Source organism: Ursus americanus, chromosome 7 (assembly GCF_024610735.1).
Source record: "Ursus americanus isolate L20-20 chromosome 7, mUrsAme1.1.p, whole genome shotgun sequence".
Lineage (NCBI taxonomy): Eukaryota > Metazoa > Chordata > Mammalia > Carnivora > Ursidae > Ursus > Ursus americanus.
This window is the reverse complement of record NC_142133.1, coordinates 23,800,933-23,825,776: the sequence shown is the minus strand read 5'-3', so window position 1 is coordinate 23,825,776 and position 24,844 is coordinate 23,800,933. Positions and strand designations below refer to the sequence as shown.

Below are 24,844 nucleotides of genomic sequence, written 5' to 3'. Positions count from 1 at the left end.
TTCATTAAGAAATGCTTGGAGGCTGGTGAGAAAGGAGTGTCATTGGGAGAATTTTTTCTTGTTGCTATTTGTCTTCATGACACCACGGAGAAGCACAAGGAGATGCAGCTGCGTTTAGTTTGTAACGACCTCTCCCCTCTGTTGATCTCCGACCCGGCTGTTTCAATCACACAGACACGGTACGAACCTCGAAACTGGGAAAAACTCGACCGGGAAATGGTTTAGGAGCCTTTCCCTTTATAGTGCGGTGGGAGGGAGAGAAGTTGAGGAGAAAATCTCTCCAGTGAGAAAGATGGCCTCTGGGCTTCGGCTGATGAAGGGTTAACCAAACATCAGGTCCAGTTTCCTGCTCAGCGGTTTGATTGCTGCAGCCAGGGAAACATTTGAGGGAGAGGGGGCTGTTACTGGGAACCTCGTTGTTCAAAGACCTGTCAGAAAGCTAGTCCACTGAACGGGTTGGATACAGAACCCAGGAATTGGGTCTCTTTCCAAACTCAGATGACTCAGATTCTATTGACTTGTCCCTCCACAGAAATTTTCTAGTCGTTGACTACCCTAGTCCTTCCACCTGTTAGATTATTTCCCCAAAGAGGCACCCCGCATAGAGGTGTGTGTGTGTGTGTGTGTGTGTGTGTGTGTGTGTGTGTGTGTGTGTGATCTTAGCGCAGGATTCCCAAAGACGAGCATGCATCAGAGTCATTACAGGGCTCATTAAAACAGCAGCAGGCCCACTGTGAGAGTTGTTTCAGTAGATCTGGGTGCATTTCTAACAATTTCCAGGTTGTGCTGCTGCTGCTGGTCTTAGGAACACTTAGTAAGAACCACTGCTCTAAGCCATACTTTCCACTGTCATTTTTCTGCCTGGATAGAATTACACTCACACACACACACATACACACACACATCCCAACACGTACACCAGCATAATAAACATTACATATCATATGTTTAAAATGCCAATTACTTTGATCATTATTAATAACTACTTTGCATACCCACTGTGTGCCAGTGCTACTAATTTTTCAGCGCCGGTACTGTTGCCCATTTTACCAAAATAAAGTTTGATCCAGCCCAAACCTGACTCCTAAACCCGTGCTCCTAACCACATTAATACTTATTAAGAAGTAATAAAACAATGAGTCAAAACCAACCTACAAGTATTCTTAAGCAATGTCTTTCTATATTCTAATAAAATATATACTGTCCTAACTCTAAGTAGAATAGAAACTTTCTTTTTCCCTATGTCATTTAGAGCCAAAAAAAAAAAAAAGCATATCCAAGGGGTATTGCAAAATTAACCAGCCAACAAATATGTACTGAGCTCTTCCTGAATGCTTGAGGACCACACGATAAGCCAGCTTCCTGATCCAATGCACCACTTGGTGATCCAATGAAACACTTAGGGAACAGTCTAAGATTAGTGTGAAAGTCAGATATAAGGGCCACAAGACTTGTTTTTGCCTTGATAATTCCTAGTACATGCCGACCAGAACATGGCACTGAAACCGTATCTCAGAGCAGCGTTCTCAAGCTTCGGGCAGCATGAGAGTCACCCGGAGGGCCTCTTGAAGCCCACATGCCACCTCCCAGTTTGTGATTTAGCAGGACTAGTGTGACGTCCAAGAATTTGCACTTTTAATAATTTCTCAAGTGATGCTGAAGCTGCTGTCCCAAAACCATACTTTAAGAACCACTATTTTAGGACAAGCCTTCCGGGATTAACTCTGCTTCTCCCAGTCACCTTTGATTCACTGATTCAGCAGACATTGCTGGAGTGTCTACTGTATGTGAAGCTTCTTTTTTGTTCTGAGGATAAATCCGAGAAGAAAAAATCCCTGCCCTCACGGAGCTCACTATCTAGAACTGACAGCCAACCGGAAATAATAAATATATAATGTGACTGGGGATTGAAAGAAAGACAAAAAAAAGTGGGCAGGTGGAGGGATGCTATTTTAGTTGCAGTGTTCACCTCTCTGAGGAGACAGTATCCATCAAGGCAGAGACCTAAAAGGTGGTGGAACAAGACAGTGTGAGTGTGGATGTATAGGTGAAGAGAGTTCCAAAGGGGAATTAGCAAGTACAAAGGCCCTGAGGCAGAAATGTGCTCGGTATATTCAAGAACTAAGGAGACGGGTGGCAGAAGGGGGGTGTGCAAGAGAGGAAGTAGTAGGAGATGAAATTCAGATTTAATAGGAATCTGCGTTTTTAAAATGTTCCCCAGGAGAGTCCAATACACATCCAGGTTTGGAAATGACTTCTCAATTGCACTTAACTTCTAAAGCTCATCCAACTTTACTCAATTCTCATCAACACTACTTTGGTGTGTGAGCTGAGAGTAGACACATCCCTGGAGCATGGAAACAAACAATGTGTCCTCCCAGGGTAAGATTTATTTGGCATGTCCAGGGACTGAGCTCTGCATGATTGTTATTCAAAGAAATCATGTCTCCCTCTGAAACAAGAGTCTGACCCAAGCTTGTATACTGAGCGTGGAAATGGAAGAAAAGGGCTGAGTCCAAAGAGGAAGGAAGAGCTTTTGGTGACAGACAAGGTATGGAGACATAGGAGGGAAAGAACGGATATGCAGAGCTATCCAGGGGGACTTAAGAGAAGGAATGGAATTTACATGGTGACCACCAGGGGTCTGAGTCTGTGTGAATCAAATGGAAGTGAGAGTGTGTTGGGGAGTAGGGGAAAAGGTTTGGAAAAAAAAGGTCATGACTGTATGCAGACAGGTGACAAAAGAAGCCCCCAATTAAAGTTTCCCTGAAGAGGTAGACAAGGAGGATGGAGAGTGAAAGGCCAGGACTAGATTGTAGTGGGGAGAGCTGGCCTAGGGGAGGAAGGAGACACAGAATCAAAAGCAGAGTGTAGGAGAAGGACAGCACCCCACCAGCCCATTACCCTCAAGTGCTATTTCCCACAGAGTTGCCGCAAACACAAACCGGGCAGTTCTCCTGTCCTTCGAGCACATGGGTATGGAACCAGCTGGCTTTGCAAGAGGGATCTGGCATGATGGAGAACACTTTATTCCATAAATAAGTCAGACTCAATTATTTTATATCAAAACAATATCTTAGCTTTTAACGAGCACAACTGCCAATACTCAGAGTCACGCATTATGAATCACTATTTGCTCCTTCCTACACTTTCTAATTTCCTGCTAAGGAGACAGGGCCGAATGGGGTCATTAATCTGAATTAGAAATACTGTGACCTGCTCTGCACTTTGCTCGCTAACTCTGTGTGGCAGAGCTGGATCTGGGGGGGAGGGTGAGGAGGGGAGAGTTTACTTTCTATACAGTTCTGAGGAAGGGGTGGGGCGGGAGGGGAGATGCTGACCAAGTTTTCACTGGTAAGACCTCTTTAATTCCAGATGCCATTTGGACATCTCACACTGGGCTTTGAAATCATTGCTCTCATGTTGATGCTTTTATTGGACCTACTGTCAAATGATGAGCTTTGCTCAGCCTCTGTCTGGAACTCTAGAAGACTCACTAAGCAGTCTAAAAGAATGTGCTCCCCTTGTTAGAAAAGAGGGACTTGTGTATTGTTCGGGCTGAGCTGGCATAGCTCAATGGATGTTTCACTGGTGATGCCGTGAAGGGAAGACTCTCAGGGAAGCAGGACTTTCAAGGCAGTTGGTTCAGTAAGTGTCTCTTGCAACTGCTTGCTTACTTCAGAGGGAATACAATGAATGGCCCTCGGAAAAGCATCACCACAAAGCAGCCTTACTATGTGGGATTTCTGGGGCTAATGGGAACTGGGGACTCTCTCCTTGTTCTCCCCAGGCCCCCGAAACAGAACTGCAGAGTATAGCAAACACCTAGTTTAGCAGCCTTCGGCCAAAAGATGCTGTTCTTGACCTACCTCACCCTGCTCTGACCCCTAATTGGTCACACCATTTACTGCTAACAATGCTACTGGTGGAAACTCACTAGAAGTAAAAAGTTGAGTTCCAAAGGGGTGGAAAAATTCCCGCCAGGTCTGTGAGGGTCAGTCTGCAGGTGGAGCCCTAACCTTCTGAGACCATTAAGAAGAACAGCTGCATTCCCTCAAGTCCGTCCTGGATGTCTCCCCCAGACCCGGAATACAGAGCTGAAGGAACTGTGGTCTAAACTGAGTCATTCATCTGTCCTATCTGCTGGGCCCCACCACACCATTCCAGAGTTCTTTAAAGCCGGGAAGATGGGATCTTCAAATTTTCTTTATGGCTTGTGAATAGAAACTTTTCCCTTTCGGACTCATCCCCTGCCTCCCTCACCCCCTTCAATGGTTCTGGGTGGTGAGGTCCTTGAAATGCTCCAACTGCAGCCTTGCCCTGAATCTCCTGAACTGGCCTGCCTCCCACAGCCCCCCTCCACGTGCCCCACTGCTTCCTGAGAGACCCAGAGGTGACCGCAGTCAACTTAACTCTGGAGCCTTGGGTATTGGGGGTTTTGTTGCTGCTCTAAGGCTATGGAAAACTTGAGTAATTTTCTGTGGTCACAACCCCAGGGTCCCCAGTCAGTGTAATTATAAGTCAATCACTCTGTTCCAACTCTGGTTCCTCTTCCCTTTGGGCAGGTAAAATCATTACCATGGCTCCTTTCTCCCCTCGGCCAGACATTTATACAGGCCATTTACCTCATGTCTCATGAATCTTCTCAACTGAATGTTATTTGGTGGTGGTGGTAGTGGCTGGGGGGTTGTACTTATTTATTTAACTCAGAGCAGCAGAAGGCCTGCCATTGATTTCCCCGCCCTCCACAGCCTCGGGCCACCTTCTGTTTTCCTAAGTGTGAGTGAAGGGTGGATGATCCCCACAAAGAAACCTTCCTGAGGCAAAGCCCTGGAGGACCCCCAACACACAGCCCTCAGCCACCACAGCCTGGCCTGGAGATGCCCCCAGCAGACAACGAAGCCAGGGAAACAACAGTCTCTCCTCGAAGGGAGGCACTGGGGCAGCATAGGGAGAGAGGTCTTTTTGTGTACTGAGAAATGTGAAAAACTCCTTCCAAATTTCCCTTACTACACTAGTTTGAAAAAAAGAAAAGAAAGTGCCTTCTTATGTCAGGTAAAGCATTTCCAAATACAGTATGGTTATTTATGAGAGTTTTACTGAACCAGAACTGAAGGGGCTGTCTAAATTCTCCCCAAAACACCTCCTAATTGTCTTTCCCTTCCTGTTCCATCAGCAATCCTACCCAATAACCCCATAGAAAATGTTTTTATTTTATTTTATTTTATTTTATTTTATTTTATTTTATTTTATTTTATTTTATTTTATAGAGAGAGCACAGGCATGAGCCGGGGGAGGGGCAAAGAGAGGGGGAGAGAGAGAATCTTAAGCAGTCTCCACACATCTCAGAAACTTTCAAATTCCCCAAGTGATGTTCATTTCCAAAGTTCTGGGTTGACAGCTTCCCTTTCCTGAGGGCATGGATTTTGTGGTCAAACCTGGAGCCAGATTCCCTGTCGGTTCCTGCCCCTCAGGCACATAGTTCAGAGGCCTTGGTGCATTTTTAATTTTGTAGTTTAGCCGCAGTCACCATTTTCACAGTCCTTTCTCACGATCCTTCTTCCTCCAGCGTTCTACAACATAGCAGCAATTCCCTAAAGAGGATGTCAATATAGCCCCATAAAATAACGGGATAGTGTGGTTGCAGAATCTGGGGGATCTGGGTTCAAGTCCCAAGTCACCCAATGATTAGCCATGTGGCTTTGGACAAGATATTCAAACTCCCTAAATTCTAGTGTCTTCATGAATAAAATAGGGGTGATAACACTACCTGTCTCATGGAGTACTTATGAAGATAAAATAAGATAATGAACAGAAATACTTAGCCTGATCCAAAATCTACAAAGAACTTAACAAATTCAACACCCAAAAAATAAAAAACCCAGTCAAGAAATGGGCAGAAGACCTGAACAGACATTTCTCCAAAGAAGACATCCAAATGGCTAACAGACTCATAAAAAAATGCCCAGCATCCCTCATCATCAGGGAAATACAAATCAAAATCACAATGAGATACCACCTCACACCTGTCAGAATGGCTAAAATTAACAAGTCAGGAAACAACAGATGATGGTGAGGATGCAGAGAAAGGGGAACCCTTTTGCACTGTTGGTGGGAATGCAAACTGGTGCAGCCACCCTGGAAACAGTATGGAGGTTAAAAATAAAGTTAAAAATAGAGCTACCCTATGACCTGGCAGTTGCTCTACTAGGATCTATCCAAAGGATACAAACATAGTGATTCGAAGGGGCACGTGCACCCCAATATTTATAGCACATGTTTATGTCCACAATAGCCAAAACATGGAAAGAGCCCAGATGTCCACTGACAGATGAATGGATAAAGGTGGTGTGCTGTGTATATATATACACACACACACACACATACATTTACACAATGGAATATTACTCAGCCATCAAAAAGAATGAAATCCTGCCATTTACAATGATGTGGATGGAGTTAGAGGGTATTATGCTAAGCAAAATAAGTCAGTCACAGAAAGACAAATACTGTACGATTTCACTCATACATGGAATTTAAGAAACAAAACAGATGCACATAAAAGGGAAAATAAAATAAGATAAAAACAGACAGGGAGGCAAACCATAAGAGACTCTTAACTACAGAGAACCAACTGAGGGTTGCTGGAAGGGAGGGGTGTGGGGGAATGGGGTAACTGGGTGATGGGCATTAAGGAGGTCACTTGATGCGATGAGCACTGGTGTTACATGCAACTGATGAATCACTAAATTCTACCCCTGAAACTAGTAACACACTATATGTTAACTAACTTGAATTTAAATAAAATCTGAAAAAAAAAAAAAAAAGAAAGAAATACTTAGCCTGGGTCTGGAGTAACACTGTCCAATAGACATAATGTGAACCACATATGAAATTCTAAATTCTCTAGTAGTTTCCTTTTTATGAAAAAGGTGAAGAAACAGGTAAACTTAATTTTACATATACTTATAAATATTATCATTACAAAACAATATCTGTATAAAATACTAAATAAGGTATCTTTAAATTCTTTTTGTCATATGAAATCTTCGAAATCTGTATGTATATGACACATCTTGATGCCAACTAACCACATGCCAAGTGCTTGTGAGGGTGGCTGCCATATGAGGCCGCACAAGCCTAAAACATGGTAAATATTAGGTAAAGCCATGTTCCTTTGACAAAGTCTCTGTCCTTCCAGGCCTTGGATTTCAGAGATATTTGGAAATGAACTCTGAAGTCATCTCTAGCCCCAGTGCCAAGAGGTCATTTTTGAGCTCCAAAGCCAGTCTTTGCCTGCGAGGGACCAGGCAAGGCCTCCGTGCTCACCCCCTGTGCACAGGTAGAGTCCCACGGATGCTCTTGTCTACCATCCTGACTTCCTGGAACCCTACACCTCAAAGTTGCAGGGGCCCTCGGTGGTCTAGCCTAATCTCTTCTCAGGGGTTCGAGCACCTTATACAATGCTCATGCCAATTCCTCAGCCCCTTCTTGAATGCCTCCAGCAGTGAGCAGTGAGCAGTGAGCAGTGAGCAGTGAGCAGTGAGCAGCTTGCCGTGCCCCCAGGGAGTGCCTGGTTCACCTTCAGATGACCTAGGCTTAGAAACCCTCCCCTCTTCTCTTCAACTCCTGCTCATTGGTCCGAGTACCAGCCCCTGGGGAGAGAATAAGTCAAAATGTCTTCTGTGTGACAACTTTACCAGGATTTGAAGTTGGTTCTCAGGTGCCCTCTAGGTCTCTTTGCATCGAGGATGAGGTTATTCCCGTGGTTGCTCGTATGACAGAGTGTGAAACCCCCTCTCCACACTGAGTGTATGTGCTGGTTGCTATGCCTCCTTTGCAAAGTGCAGCTCCCAGAACTACACATAAAATGTGCAGTGTGGGCCTTGAAAACAAACATTCCCGATTGTGGGCAACCTCACCGCCACTACCATCTTTGCCACAGCCACACCACACCCCCAGCACCGGTGGCAGGCACCCACAAGGCCCAGCTCCATGCCAGATGCCAGGCACTCTCCACTCACCAGCTAAGTGTCCCCCCCCACCCCCCCCCCCACCCCGATGCTGGCTTCCCTCCCTTCTAGCCTGGATGCAAGGAGGGCCAGGAGCACCAGTATCACCTTTCCTCCTCCCATGCCAGGGTCTCTGAGCCCTTCCCAGCTCCTTCCCGGCTTCATACACAGAGGCAAGGAGCCCGGAGCTGCCTTGGCTTATTGCTTCTCTGGGGATTAAGGTTGCTCCCCCGTCCCTCTCTGGCAGTGGGGAAGCCCTAGGACAGCCTTTCTCTTGTGTGATAATGAGATTCCTGCCAGGATCCCAGCATCAGCCCCTCCCCTCTAGGAGTCTCTCTACCACTGATTAACTTCACACCAAACTCCCATTAAGGCCCAGTTCAAAAGAGTGGGGTGGGCCAAGCATGTGGCTGTTGGGCGGAGCCACACACACTTCTCCAGAGATATGGAAAGAAAGGAGCAGCTGCATGGGGAGATTAAGCTCGGCCTCACTCCCAAGGATCAATAAATCAGTCAATCTCTATTGAGCTCCTCTGCCCGCACATGCTCATTAGCCAGCATGGACCCAAGAGTTGCAGCTCTGAGTCTGGGATTTGAGGGGGAGGAGAAGGCCACTGTAGAACAGTTTCACCTCTCAAAGGTCAGTGGTTTCCCTGGAGGGTCATTAGCTAATTCACGCTAAGGTGTTAATGACTTATCAGCTTGCGTACTTTCTAAAAGGACTCTAGCCAGGGAGGGCCTGGGTAGGGACCTCCTAAAAGGGTAAAAGATGGAGAAATAAATGCTAAAGGCAAATGTCTCTGGCCATTTTCCCTAGGGCTCGGGATGCTGAATATTCATTAGGGTCAGGAAAGAAGGGAGGAGCAGAGCTGTAGTGACACTATGACTTTCATTCCCCGGTTCTTCCCCTCACCAAATGGGACCTCCAGACAGTTACGTGGCCGCTTGAGACTCTGCTACCTCACCAGTAAAACAGGCGTGTCCACCAAATAGAGTTGGGAGGAAAAAGCACTTGGTACGGTTCTTGGTTTAAAACAAAACCAAAAACATGGTGATTACTTTTGTTCATATTGAATTAAACCCATACTGACAAGAGCTATGACCTTCCAAAAAGGGGATGGAGAGCGGATCTTCCTTGGCCTTCAACTGTGACGATCCCTGTCATCCAGACCTCAGTGGCCTTCTAGGACACTGTCATTTGCAAACTTGTCCAATCTTTTTGATATTCATTCCCATTCATCTCTGTATCCTCCTTACATTACCTCTTAATTAATGAGCCTCACAAATTTTTTGTTCTAAAATCACCTCCCTGAAATGTCAAAAGCAGTCTCCTCAGCCCAGTGTTTTGGGATTTGATAACCAGACTGCATTTTCCTTTTGATTCATAATTTTATAGATTCTGTCCATGTCTTAGCTCAGGCTTTTCCCTCTGCAGAGCCTGTAGTGTGTCCTTCTCTCAATCTTGCCTGCTTCACATTAGTCATCCATTCATTCATTCACAAACATTTATTGGGCTCCCTCTAAGTGCTACTGGTAAGAACGGAACCACAAACATGGTCCCTTTCCTCACAGTCCTATGTACTAGCAGGCAAAGACAGAAAGGAATAGGTAGACAAGCAAATAAGAAAAATAATTCCAGTGTGATGCAGCATGAATAAGTGTAATGAAGAAAACAGACAAGAGGCTGAGCTGTGGACTACTGGAGAGAAGCTCGTCAGGAAGGAAGGAAGAAGTCCTCAGGTGGCGAAGAGCTCAGCACAAGACCCCGAGACGCTGCGCGTGGGGGAGAAGGCACGGGCTTGGGGTGAAGGGCTAGGCCAGGGCCAGGCCATCAAACGGGGCTTGAACTTTATGCTAAATTTGCTGAGAAGTTCTTGTTAGGTTTTCATCATGGCAGTAACAACCTGATGTGTGTTTTAAAAGATTACCTTTGCCAGAGGGGAGGGGTGCCCCCAGAGGGCACATATTGCATGGTGCACTGGGTGTTATACGCAAATAATGAATCATGGAACATTGCATCAAAAGCTGGGGATGTACTGTGTGGTGACTAATATAACAAAATAAAAATTATAAAAAAAAAAGAAAGAGAAAAAAATAAAATAAAAAATAAAAGATTACCTTCGCCATCACATAGAACACAAGTAAGGTTTGGGGAAAAAATATGGCTTGTAAATTTGGAGACTGTTGCTGTAACCTAAATGAGAGATGATGGTGGCTGGGATCAGTGGGAAAGAAGTAGACGCATCCCGCACATTTACGAATTAGACACGACAAAAGAAAAGCAGGGGGTAGGGAGTCAGGTGTCCTGTCTCAGGCACACATTCATTTTGTAATGTCTGTGAGGTGTGATGTGTCAAAAAGGTGGATGAATAGGTGAGCCTGGAGCTTACAAACCTGACTGGACACGAATTTAGAAATTAGACCATAAAGATGATGGGTCATCCACAGGAGTCCATCCATTCACCTCCCTCCTGCCAAGCATTCCAGTCCGTCTCCCGCAGACATGATCTCCGGCACTATTATGTTTGATAAGCAGCAACTGAGGCTGGGCCCATGGATTTCCAGGAGGACCAAGGAGTCCCAGAAAAAAACGGAAGACGAAAGAGGCAGTAGCCCCTGCTACTCACTGTGGGACCGTACCCTCTCACTCAATTCTCAGTACGGTTCTGGAAGGGGTTGGTTTGCCCCCAAGCTCTTTGCAAGTATTATCATATGTATTGTTTGGCAAAATGGCCATCTCAGTATTATTCAAACAAATACTTGATCTGGCTTTGAAAGTGGAGATAAATGACCATTCCTATCTATAAAATCCTCTCCCTCTGATCGGCACTACATCTTTTGGGCGGACAAATTTACTTTCCATTACTCCTGGTTTTTTGGGACACACATATTTTAGACATTACATATGCCCACAGTTAGGACACCAAATGAAAGGAAATGTAAAGTTTGAGAAACACAAGAAAGGGCAAGAAAAAAGACAGGGGCATCTTTGATTCTGTTGCTACATCCCAGAGGGCCCAGATTTTCGCAATAATTCTTCTGACTAAAATGTTCGATGAATCATGAGCTACCAGAAAAGAGAAACATTACTTAACATTTAATTTTTTCTAGTTTTTACATTTCTCCCATCTTAACAATGAAAGGAAAGTTGGATTCTTTTCCTCCTCTTATGTGTATAGAATCGACTCCTAGGCAAGGTTTAACAAAATTTGAATTTCATACTTTTAAAAATATTTCCAGAGGCTGGTAATTGATAAAGGAGATTCTGGTGAATATGTACCTTAAGCAAAAAATCGCTAAACCATTAAATGTTTTGGATGCTGTTGTATAGTCTTCCACATAAAATTACCAAAATTATCTGCTGTTACCTGCTCTCAGCCGAAGGAGAATAAAACAAAGCCATCAGCATCTGCCATGCGGGCAACTTTTTTTCAGTTCCAAACTGCAGTAGGGAGCTTGAATTTGCATGCTAAAGTAAATGAAACGATTTGATTATATTTGCTGAAACAACCCATTACTGTATATCATTTCAGAGACCACAAAATTTAGCACATGTAATCGAAATGGATTGCCTCTTTCTAACTGTGAGGAGAAACTATAAAAACACTGGGTATTGTGATGAATTGAGTTCTCATATAAGAATCTGGTTCATTTTCTGACCATTATCTTGCTGTTACTTGAATACAGTTTAAATACCATATACGTCTGAAGTCTTTGCATCTTGCCTATGAATATGTTGGTATTTCCTTTAGAAAGACTTCATTCTGCATTAATTTCTTTGCATCTCATCTTCTCAGCTAATCAGGTATTTTTTAGCTTCTGATGCCAAAAAGAAAGTATTGTTGGATGCATGAAGTTACTTACTCTATAGAGAAGATTGTCAGCATGTAACAGTTTTAATTTTAATTTAGAAGTTTCTAATGTATTTATTTTCTAGTTAACATACAAAAGAAAATGTGGGTTAAAGGATGGTTTTTTTTTTTAATCTTTCTCTATGGGAGTACATGTGCTTAAGCAAGCCAGCAAGCTAAAATTAGAAATGTTCTTTTGCAAAAAGCACACAAAGTCTACAAGAGGCCTGGGAATTGAACAGAGTGGGGAATAAAAACTAATAAGTCGTGATAAGGAAATATCGGTGACCCAGTGTGAGCCTTCTGTGTAGAGGTTGTGTTCACCCTAGTTACGTACAAAGCCCTTTTCGCTCCTGGTTTCTATCTGAGAGTTTGGTTAGGAAGTCAGAATGAAAATATACAGGTCTCTTAACATATGGGGGGCTTTTTTTTTTCAATTCAATTGGGTGGGACTTTTTTTTCATGATCAGAGAAGAAGCATACTGTCCAAAACATCCAAAACCCCCCCGAAAAACCCCCCAAACCAACACCTAACCCTTGAAGAGACATGTCTCAAAGAACTTTTCTCAGAAATGCTTCTTGATACAGAACATCTTAACAAGAATACTAAGTCAATATTGAGGCAAAGATAGAATGATGAGACAGGAATATTATGAAAAAGAAAACTTCAGACTCATGGAAACAAATTGGAAAAACAAAACAGAATAACTAAAGAAATAACAAATAAGTTAGAAAAGCAAGGAACAAAATAAGTATCACTGATAGTCAAATTACTGGCGTAGAATAAAGGTTTGAGATAATTAAGGTATATGCACATTTAAAAAGACGAAGCAATGAGAAAAAGACAATAGTTCTAAAAAAAATCCCAATACATGGAATGGTTATGTATTCAAAAACATAATACAGAAAATGTATCCGAGTTGAAGAAACATTTTTTTAAATTATCTATAGTTGGAAAGATCATGTATTCTGAGAAAATTAAATACAGGACTCTATACTAAGACAGATTCTAGTCAAGCTCCTGAATTTCAGGAATAAAACAATTTTAGGCATCTGGACCAGAAAAAGCAAATAACCTACAAGAGATTAAAATCGGGCTGTGTTAGATCAATCAGCGCTGTAAGACAATGGAACAATTGTTCTGAGGTGAGAATTGCATGACCCAGTAATGTGATACCCACGGTGGTGATCAAGTAGAGAAACGTTATGAGCCATGGAAGGACGAAGGGAGCATGTTACCCATGAGCCTGTTTGAAAAAAACTAGAGAATGAACACCTGCCAATCCATTTTTAATTAAAATTAAAAACTCAGAAATAGAGAAGGTATGATTTTTTTAAGGGACTAATAGTGAACATTTAATCCACTTAAAAATTGATTCTTAACATACCAAAATTGAAGTTACAGCATAAAATGCAATGTTATAAACCCAAACAATGTACAAATAATAATTAAAAAACTTACAAAAATGGGAGGTGAAGGAGAGAAAGGTGTGAAGATGTGTGATAGTACTAGGGCCCTCAATGTTGAAAATTAAAATACATAACTTAAAAATCTTGATTCCAACATTAATATGTTTCATGTTTTCTTAACTTTCAAGAGCCCTTTCATGAAATAACATTTCCCTAGATGAGGAAATACATATTTGAAATACAGTAGTTCCTCTGGTCTTCTATAATTTCAAGTAACATTAAATTTAATAATTTTTACTTCAAAATAGCATTTATAATTTTATAAAGATAATGATAAAGTACTTTCATCTTCAAAAAGACTGGAAGCAGAAATGCCAGAATATTAACCAGGGTTCATTTTAAGTCATGGAAATAGACATTATTATAGTTCCATTTTTGCTTTTTCTGCAATTTTTTAAATTTAAAAATAAAATTAAAGCAAAGGCTAGAGCTGGACCAGGGATATGAGATAAGAATTTGTCCTAGACCTTTCAGATTCCAGGTAGGTCTTTAGGAATTTTTGTACTGAGCAGCTGGGGGACTCACATAGCTGTTTGTATACTATATCATACACACATTAGACTTTATGTATATTGGTATAAATGTTTTTACTATTGGAAGAGGAAATTAAGTAGCCACTTCCATTTTTCATTTTATGTCTACTCCTCTAACTCTGCCCCTCCTCAGGCCCTGGCTTTCCTGTCCTTCCCTCGTTCCCTGGATTGGAGGAACCACAGCACGGTGTCCTGTAAGGTCTGCCTCCTGCTCCCTCGCTTAGCCTCTTCTTAGTAACTTCCTTTTCCAGGCCTTGCTACCTCACCTGTAACACATTATCTCCTGCCTGGTGACTGCGCTTCAGTGAACTACTACTCAATGAAGGCACTTGGGTCAGGATTGGGAGACATGGAAGAAAACCAAGCGTTCCCAGTTGGGTTCCAGTCCCAACCAGCTGCAGCAGGAGCTCCAGAAGGATGGTGGGGGAGGAGGGCAGCTGGTCCTCAGCTGGACCAAGATGCTCGCTCAACCTTGGCAGACAAAGGCCAACAGTACAAACACGCTGATGAGTTTTTCAGTTCTCAAACTTTCCTATTCTTTTTTCCAGATTTAGAAGGTGGGAAGGTTTGGAGGAAATAGTACAGGGAGCAAGAGAGCACATTCTATGAGGTCTTTAATATGCAAAGAAAAGAGAATTTGGGGAGGGACAAAGGTGCAAAGCAGCTCTATGACAGCTCTTTCAGTAAAATGTTTGCGTAGCTCAGGACATCATACCTGTGCCTTCCTTGGCCCCAATGACAACCCTGAGTGTTAAAGGGCGGTGACATCACTGTGGTCCCCGCTTTAGAGATGACAGGGCTCAGCCTAGTCAGGGAGTTCCCCAAGGTCACTAGGTTAGTGAGTAGGAGATGAAGGATCCCAAGCCAGATCTGCTCAGCCTAAAGGCGATGTTCTTTCTAGTACTGCAGTCGTTCAGATACAAAGCCATCACAGCCCTAAGTTCATTTAGCAAGTGAACAAAGCAGAGAGGTTCTCACACCCCTTCTTCTCTACTCATGAACACAGCTCAAGAGTAGAAGAAAGATCAAAACCCTATCATAAAGTGAAAGTCTGAAATGACCGACTTTGAGGAATCTCAGCAGCACTGTCTCTTGGAGGGTTTGTAGGGTGATGACCGCTCACCACCATAAGTCTGCTGTGAATTGGGAACTCATTCAAAGAAGTGAGCCACAAAAGGCAAATAGTCAAAACACAGTAGAAGCTCATAAACTGATAAGGCTGGGTGAGAAATGGGGTTAGATCTTGGCCAAAATTTTATAGCTAATTGTTGGTTCAATGAGGGACAAAATTGTATAACCACAGCCTCCCCACCAATCCCATCCAGACAGATCACTGCACATTGCAGAAAACAAGATGAGACACATCAGGAAGGCCTCAGCATCCTATCCTCCTGCCAATTCTACTAGTCGGGTGTGCAGCAAGGAGAAGGGACAGATGATTCCCTCCCAGTGCTGGATCCATATACATAGATCAATAGATCGATCAATTGATCAATAGATAGACTGACAGGTGTTAAATATCAGAGTTTTAGAGTGTAATAAATAACAACTAAAAGAAACATTTTCTCTTCTGCATTTTCCCTAGGAATTTATTATTGAGATTTTGTTTGCATCTACGAACTAGTAGGTTTTAAAAATATTCTTCTGTGTTTTAAGGACATTGGATCCATTTCTGCTGTTTTGAATAAGCATCTCAAGTTTGCTTTCTGGGAAAACCAAAGTAAGTAGAATTTCAAGGTCCATTTTTTTATGTCTCAGATTTTGCAAATTTAAACGTGTTGAAATTAGGGATAAAATATAAATTTTGTACTTTATAAAGATAGATAGGAAAATAAATCCTGATATATTTGAAGATTATTGTCTAAACTTGAACCAAATTCAAATATCCTTCCCAAACAATTAAAGGAAATAAACTCTTTCAGTGGGAAGCAAATATATTAATTGTTCTGGTTTTGTTTTGATTTTGCAATGGAAGGCCTAAAAATGTGACTGATTTCAAAAGCCTGTGCATTTCTCTCTTCATGTTCCTTCCTTTTCCCAATCCACTTTGAAACTCCAATGTCTTAATTACCTAAGCTAAATATTGATCTGATTAAAGCAAATAGTATCAAGATGACTAACTCATAGCCCCAGATATCCCAATGTGCATTTACATTCCAGGGATGCACTTGTTCCCTCAAGTAACTCTGATGGATAGAATGTGGGTCACCGGACTGAGCAAAGTACCTCCCCCCAGCCCCCCAGTCTAGACTACAGTGACTGTTCTAGTCACAAATCCTCTAGGAACAGTAACTTCTTTTTGATGTTCTAATTGCTTAGGTCAGCACCGTGGTGAGCTAAGGAAGAGGAGATGGTACAGCCACTTCAGGTACAGGGACTGCAGCCCGAGACCCAGCTGGTTCCAACCACCTGGGTGGGGCTGGGAATTGGTCTGGGTCTGGTACACGTGAGCTTCAAGCTTCTAAACACAACCTGGAAATTTACACATTTCGGCTGCCTGTGAGGCTAACCAATCAACTACACAATTCCTCTTGGGAAGGGACCCTTATCCAGCTGGCATAGATGTTTAGATATCCTAAATAATTCAGAGAACTCGACATTACTACTGACATTCCAACTATGATATGACAGTGAAAACTGCTCAATGTCTCCACATACTCAAAGCAGAAGATATTCAATTTCAGATTTGATTTTTTTTTCTTCAAATAGCTTTTTTCTGCTGCCCAGGCCCCATCTCTCTCTGATGGTACAGACATTATCACCCTAGCCCAAATGCCTCCAGCCACAATGTCTCTGCATCATCTCTCAAGCCGACCACATGTTCATCACCTCCCCTAAGTTTTCTCACACTATAAGCTCTTTTTTCTCTCCTATATTCCCAGATACCTAGAGATTATCCCTCCATATAATTTATCTCACAAACTCATTCTGAACTCCAAAGGAGAGGTCCATAATTAGACAAAATTGTTTAAACAAAGTACATGCTTTATTAAGGGCACAGAAACGTAAAAAAATGGTCTGTTGATCCTCCCGAGCCCTAGTTAGGCGTAAGTGTCCTTATTTAGTGGTGTCCAGGTTATTAGTGACCCCTGTTGATGGTAAATTGTGGACTTCAGAGTACAGGCAGCCTGAAGGCAAAGAGACTCGACTTTCCCTGGAAGAGGAATGTCAAGGAGGCACAATGTTCCTGCCACGCAAAGGGAACCAACTGTATCTTAAAACAAAACACTAAAAAATAGAAAAACGTGGAAAATTTATTTGTAGTAAAAAGCTGGTATGCAAAATGAATCAACCTCGCTCATTGTGTTGGACTGAGCCCTACTCCTCCTCTATTTCTCCTTTTCAAATTCCCCTAGATTTTAGAGCAATGATTTCCAATGGTTTCCTGGACCAGCAGCTCAGTGTCTCCTGGAAACTTGGTAGAAATGCAAATTCTTGGGTCTCATCTCAGACCCACTAAATCAGAAACTTTGTGGATGGGGATAGCAATGGGTATTTTAAGGGCCCTCCATGTGGTTCTGAGGTTCACTAAAGGTTGAAACACACTGCTTTATTTGACAGGGAGAGAGAGAGATTGAGCGAGCACAAGCAGGCAGAATGTCAGGCAAAAGCAGACTCCCCGCTGAGCAGAAAGTCCAACATGAAGCTCGATCCCAGGACCCTGGGATCATAACCTGAGCTGAGGGCAGACACTTAACTGACTGAGGCACCCAGGTGTCCCTTGACTTTGATTTTAGCACCTCCACCACCATGACACAATTTAAATTGTACAAATTTAGAAGCTCATTTATTCTTCCAAACATTATCCAAGTATTGAATACTCTGACCAGTAAACACTGTTTTACTATGGTCATTGCCTTCTCTCTACCTTTCCCTACCATGTTTGTAACTTGTGGCCTCATTTCTCAGCCAGCAAAATGTCTCGTGCCCTGAAACACCTACAAACATTGAGAGTCCTTTTTGATACCCAATGGCTAAGGAAAGGCTGCTTGGAAAATGCAATGCAAACAGAACTCAGAGAGGACAGGTGAAATGCAAATTCAGGAAGGTGAGAAGAGATAAGACAAAGTTCCAAGGAAGGCATAAGCCTTCAGCAAAGAAATTTAGGTCCAGATGTTGCCCTTAAACTCAATGTACTGAATTAGCAGTGTTAGTAAATTGAGCTGAAGATGGGCCTAGCTGCTTCGAAATCCATTCCAACGCAAGCTTTTTCCTTCTTCAGATAAGCCCAAGCTGGTTGAGATTACGAGGAGCTAAATAGGCTTCCTTCCTTCCATTTCTTTCTAGGTAATTCCTATCTTTTTCTAATTTATTTCTGAGAACGGCTTTGGCCATTTTCAGATAAAGAATGTTGTTCCACTGGGTCCTATCCAATTTTTCTATGAGTGCTTTGAAAGGAAAAGGGCCAGTACAAAAGGTAGGGTTTGGGTTGATCTGGAGACCTTGGACACAGAATTGTGATATTTTGGTCTGGGTGATGTCTGAGGAGACAATGTTCTCTGACACAACAAAAGGAGCTTTTCTATCTTTACTGGATGTGATTTCCAAAAGCCAATTGTATATTAGATAGCTAAAGACTAGGGCTGATGAAAGTTTTATTCTCCTGTGACAAAAAAAAAAAAAAGTAGAATATTCATAATACAAAGTATAGTTTGCAAATGTCATTTATTCCTTAAAATAAAAGATTAAGAAATGAACAATGCATCAGAGCTCTTTGTTTTTTCTTTCTTAATCTTCCAAAAACAATAAAAAGATGTTGATGTTTGTTTTTGCCCCCTTAGAGTCCTGAAATGATTCAAATGTCTACCTGGTTTATACCTCTCCTCCCCTTCCACCAGCATAAATATTGAGAGGAGGGTCTGTTACCTTTGATTTATTTAGAATGCTAATTTTTGGTCTCTAGTACTGCAGTATTACACAGGTGACCCCAAATATGTGTGTCTGATATAAGAGAAAAACCATTAGAGAAAGACCACTAGCAGAGTACCCAGTAGAGATACAAAGCCAAACAAGTGTCTTCATTTCCCATTTTACTTAACAAGTAAACATTTTACTAAGACAAAAGTTACAGTTCCCTTGGATGGCACTGGCAAGCTACAAATTCAAACAGGGATGCATTTATATAATGTGTGGTTAGAGGTTAATCAATATTTCATTTCTATTTCATGGGAACTAAGTGTTCATACAAGTTTTTTGGTTGTCCTTTGGCATTGTATTAGTTAAGTGAAATTAATTTATTCCATAAATATTTATTAAGTGCCTACAACAGTAGGCATTTAGTTGTTACACTGTAAGCACTTAGTGACTATTGATGCAGAGAATATTTTTTAAGAACTTGCTATATACAGACTCAATGTTAAGGTCCTTGGCTGAAATGATTCAGAAGCCAAGATGAGAATCTTTTTCTCTCAGAGCCCTGAGTCTGTGACTATGAAATAATTTGCATACCAAGCATCTCTGGCCTCTTCCTTCCTCTACCCCTAGCCATTCCCGCCACTGCTAATGAGACAAGCAATCTGAGAGCTTGAGCAATGTGCCCGTAAATCCATCTCTAAGGCTCTACTCAACAGTATGACCTCCCCTGGGCCCACTGCAGGAAAATAGGCACCATTTGAAACCTGAACCATCCGCTGCCATAGAAAAGTACATGCATCAAATGCCCGCAGCAAAGTCCAATGCTCACTGGCTCATCCTCTGTAGTAATTTCAATCACTGATATCATAGTGGTGTGCTGAAAAGGATAGACTGCTCAAAAGCTACTGCTCAAATCGCTCCTGTACTCCTGGGGAGCTGAGAGATGAAAATCATCTAATACTCCCCTCCAGGATCTCCTTACCTGGGGGACTTCCCTGATGCTCTCACCCCTTTTCTTCAGCAGGAACCCCTTTATTCTTTGTGCCTCACTCCTACACTTTGAAAACCTCTTAGTAACACCAATGATCACATTCTACTAAAATTATTTGTTTGTGTGCTTCTTGAGAGCAGAAGCTCAGGCTTCTTCATCTTTGAGGCCTCAACACCTCACATGAATGGCAGTGAGAAACTGGCTTTAGAATAGGTTTTTTTAATCTTAATGAGTCACTGAACAAATACCATTTAGTCATAGCCCATGAGCTCTATAAACATTGGAAGTATCTGTTCAACCTGCTGTCTGCCCACCTAACTGTCTTATAAGGTCCTCATGATAGTTCATCTTCATATGCAAAGCCTAAAAAATATTTTGCCCAATTACACTATTAAAGTAAAATCGCATAATTTTTGAACAAGTGTGATCTTGAATATCTAGTACAAATCCCTTCATTTCATAGATGAGGAATCTGAGACTCCCAAGAAGTTAAGTCAAAGCCAGTGAATAGCAGAGAAAGAATAGAATCCTTGTCTCCCTGCTTCCTGTCCCAGGCTTGGTTTACCAGTCCACAATCCGATTCAGTTTGTTGAAGGTCCATTTCGTCCAATGCTCACAAAGGGGTTTGCGAAAGTCCCTGGCAATTGAGCGGGATTCAGAAGAGGGAGACAACCTCCCACTAGCTGCTCTATTTCTTTTTCCTCCCCAGAGACATAAACACTGGCCAAAAAAGCTGTCTTGATATAAGAAATAAGAGAAGAAATGATGGAACTCGGCATAATTTGCAGCTAATGAGATATAAGGAGGTCCTCTATGACAGTTTCAGATTTATATCTATGATCAAGATAGGCTGTCCCTGGGTCAGATCTTGTGCAGTAGGTGACCCCAGAATAGTCTTTGGATCTGCCCTGGTCAGAATCTCTGTCTCTGACTGAGATGGACCAAAATGTGAATAGCACATGGCTTTAGAAAAAAGAAGGCAACACTTCCTGAAGCTTTCTTTCATCAGACAGTGCTTTATCCATTAACTCACCAAATGTCCCTTGAGCATGTACTAAACGTCAGGCACGGAGCTCAGTACTGTGGCTATAAAGATGAATGAAATAGAATCCCTGCTCTCAGGGAACTCGCTGACTATGCTATCTCTGAACCAAGAATTCTTCTTTACATGCATAAAATCATCCGCCTGTGTGCACCCACATATACCCACACACGCTGTATTAGAAACACATAAGCACTGGGGCACCTGGGGGACTCAGTTGGTTAAACAAACGACCCTTGGTTTTGTCTCAGGCCATGATCTCAGGATCATGAGATTGAGCCCCATGTCCAACTCTAGGCTCTGCGTAGAATCTGCTTAGGATTCTCTGAAAGAAAGAGCGAGAGAGAAGGAAAGAAAGAAAGACAGACGGACAGACACATGAGCATCTCTGTCACAACTCAGGATTTGACCCTCGGTACTGGCATAGTACCCACCCAGACCCTAAACCTTCTGTCTTGTGACTAATACCATTTAGGCTTCCCTATATCTTTTGTCCTATGCTGTCAAAACAAAAGGCAACTTTGTCCAAAAGTGGTGAAGGTTTATGGATTGTGACACTGCTGAGGTCCAAATGGACATTGCTTAAGAGCAGAATCGAATTTGAGCAGCAAAAGCACTTAAGGCAAGAGAGAGGACAAATTAATTCCCTTGCCAAACCTTCCCTCACAGATAGAATAAATCTGGTAGATACTCACAAAACTAAGAGTTACTTCTCTTCAAAATTTATGATTCTGAAGATACTCACAGTGAATGCCGTATTTGCAGTAGTTGCAGACAGATGATGAAGAACATTCACAACATTACACAACTCACGTTACTCTTAAATTTATCTTCATGTAGATCTGAACATAATATCTGTAAAGAATAATAAAAATTCTTTATATTGGCAACCAGATGAACTTTCAACATTGGAATTGGGAATAGATTTATGTTTATAAAAATGCTCAGAATTTAAATTTTAAATAACACTTTTATTTAAAAATTATTATATTCATAAATTACGATTTGTATTTTTAGCTCACTTTTATTAAACCTTGAATATTTTAAGATAAATGTAACTTCTAACACATGATAAATAAATTTCATGTTTTGATTTTTATATTTACTCTAACTTATATTTTTGATAAAATATAATCAATTGTACACTTTAGAGTACAAAAATATTTCACTTTTAATTCTTTAGTTCATTTTTATAAATACCACTTAAATTATGAAAAATATTAGGTATAACAACATAAGTAGTGATTTTGCTAAAATAAAGAGAAAAAAGTATCTTACAGAAAAAATATATAGCAATTGATAAAACGTGCATGTATTTTATTACTCAGCCAAACATCATTAGCCCATATCATAATACCAAGGCATACACAATAGTAATCAAATTTAGTCATTCTTAATATTTGCCAACTTTCTACCATATAAAAAACATAGCTTTACCCACGTTGTTTTTATTTCTCATTATGAAGGTACATAGTAGAAAGAAAGAACGTATTTTATTTAGCAGTATGTTAGCTTGATTTAGAACCTTCATGTATGTAGACATATGGTATTGTGAGCCTCTGTTTGTCCTCTCATCCCAGGTGCTGAAATGTGGAGGGGGTGGGCGGCCAGTGTCCGAGTCACCAAAAGTTAACACTGAAGCTCCAAAGTAAGCCAACAAGGTATGTAGGAAAAGAAGCCTCTTCCGTTTTCTTGAAGTCAGGACCCGCTTTCTCTTGAGCACTTGCTGTCAGTTTTGGGTGGAAACATGCAGGTACATGAGTCCATGGAGACTGTTGCCGTGTGGAACCAGTATCCTTGAAGGACCAATCAATTCAGCTTTGCAAATGTTCCCGAAAGGACTGTTCTGTATGGATGGAGGTAGTTCGTGCCTATCCTTAAAGGCTCCCTGAAGTACAAAGGATATGAAAATAGCAAAGGGACTTTTCGGGGCTAGAAGCCCCGCCAGCGGCTGCCATATCCGTTTGTACTGAGGCTTAAAGCTGATAGGCCCTGAAATTCCCTGCTTGGAGGTAGCCGGATGGTCTCTGTGGGTCTGGCTCATCTGGCTCAGTGCAGGGTATTCACAAGCGTCTAACCAAGGCTATGGTGAAACATGATTCTGCTATGTTTGGTTTTCATTTCAGAGCCCTTGGAGAGAAATACATTAATCTTTCATTTATACATTAATGTCTTACTATTTCTGTACATTTTGCCAATCTCTTGGTGTATTTTTTGACTTCAGTTAATCTGCCGAAACAACCTTACTCTTGGGTTTTATCTTATTCCTCATAAACAGACTTTTTTTTTTTTTTGAGTAGTGTTGACACACAATGCTACATTAGTAAATAAAAATTATCAAAGTCTGGTAATTTCCTCTTTTTGGCAATTTTTACACAGGTATTTTGAAGTTCGCTACCATTTCTCTCATTCAACACAGGGCTGCCTATGTCTATCTTGACACCCTAATCACCTTTCATATTGTAGAAAAGGGCCTCGAATTAATGGGCACCCACTGATCTTAAAAAAAAAATTAGATAAACAAACAAAAGATGAAGAGAGTGACAACATGAGAAGGAAATCCTATCTAAATGGTGCAAGCAACACCCCCCCACCCCGTGCTACCTCCCACTCGACCCCACCCAAAGAACACATGGCTCAGTGAGCCTGAGCCAGGAGCCTTGAATCTGCCATGTCCTGTGCACTGAATATGATTTCAGTATTTAAAGACTTACCCTTTCCAGGCATTATCCCTAACTGCCAACCAGCCACATGGGGACCCAACTGTAGAAGCAGCATTCTGTCCAAAAGTTGGAGAATGGTCTCCAAATTGTTGCCTTTGATAGTGATTTGACTAGTTATGATTTTCACCTTATACTATATATAACCAACTTTAGAAGTAAAAAAAAAAACTTTATGTAAGCTATGAATTAATTTTCTCTTCAGCCCCATCTGCCTGTAAGTTCTTGGTGAATAGTATCTATGTTTGATTCACCCTTTGTATCCCCTGAAGCCCAACACAGTGCCTTGAACTGTGAGGTGTTAGAGAAACAGTTTCGAATGCATAAATAAAAAAAATTAATTTCCAAGTATGGAAAAGGATTCTCAACATTGAGTTGAGAACACATGCATCACCTCAGATATTTAACTTTTTTTTTTGTGAGAACACTTAAGTTCTACTCTCTTAGCAAATTTCAATTATATAATACAGTATTATCAACTATAGCCACCATGCTATACATTAGATCCTCAGACCTTATTCATCTTATAACTGCAAGTTTGTACCCTTTTACCAACGTCTCCCTATTTTCCCCACCTCCCAGCCTCAGACAACCACCATTCTACTGTTTCTGTGAACTTGATTTTTTCTTTTAAAATTCCACGTATTAGTGACACCATGTAGTATTTGTCTTTCTCAATCTGGCTTATTTCACTTAGCATAATACCCTCCAAGTTCAGCCTTATTGTTGCAAATGACCTGATTTCCTTCTTTTTTAAGGCTGAGTAATATTCCATTGTGTGTGTATACCACATCTTCTTTATCCATGTTTCCACTGATGGACACTTTGGTTGTTTCTATCCCTTGGCTATTGTGAATAATACTGCAGTGAACATGGCAGTACAGGTATCTCTTTGAGAGAGTGACTGCATTTACTTTGGACGTATAGCCAGAAGTGCGATTGTTGGATAATTCTGTTTCTTATTTCTTGAGGAACCTCCATACTGTTTTCCATAGTGGCTGCATGAATTTACATTCTCACCAACAGTGCACAAGTGTTCCCTTTCTTCTACATCCTCACCAGCATTTGTTATCTCTTGCCTTTTTGATAACAGATATTCTAATAGGTGTGAGGTGGCATCTTACCATGTTTTTAATTTTCATTTCCCTGATGATTAGTGATGTTGAGCACCTATATGCCATTTATAGGTCTTCTTTGGAAAAACGATTAGTGAGTTCTTTTGCCCATTTTTAAAATTTGGGTTATTTGGGCTTTTTTCTATTGAATTATATGAGTTCTTTGTGTATTTTAGATACTAACCCCATACCAGATGGGTATACAAATTATTTTCTCCCATTCCATAGGTTTCCTTTTCATTTTGTTGGTGGTTTC

General features: G+C 41.5%; 1 protein-coding gene across 1 annotated transcript in view; it reads right to left on the bottom strand.

Moving 5' to 3' along the window:
• Positions 1–24,844, bottom strand: part of CCDC85A (coiled-coil domain containing 85A) — a 641,780-nt gene that overhangs the window by 246,112 nt on the left and 370,824 nt on the right. The window contains exons 11-12 of the mRNA XM_087863416.1: positions 21,499–21,608; positions 11,381–11,481 (exon numbers count right to left, since the gene is read on the bottom strand). The gene's annotated coding sequence lies outside the window, so the exon portion shown is untranslated. The remainder of the gene's footprint in view (positions 1–11,380; positions 11,482–21,498; positions 21,609–24,844) is intronic.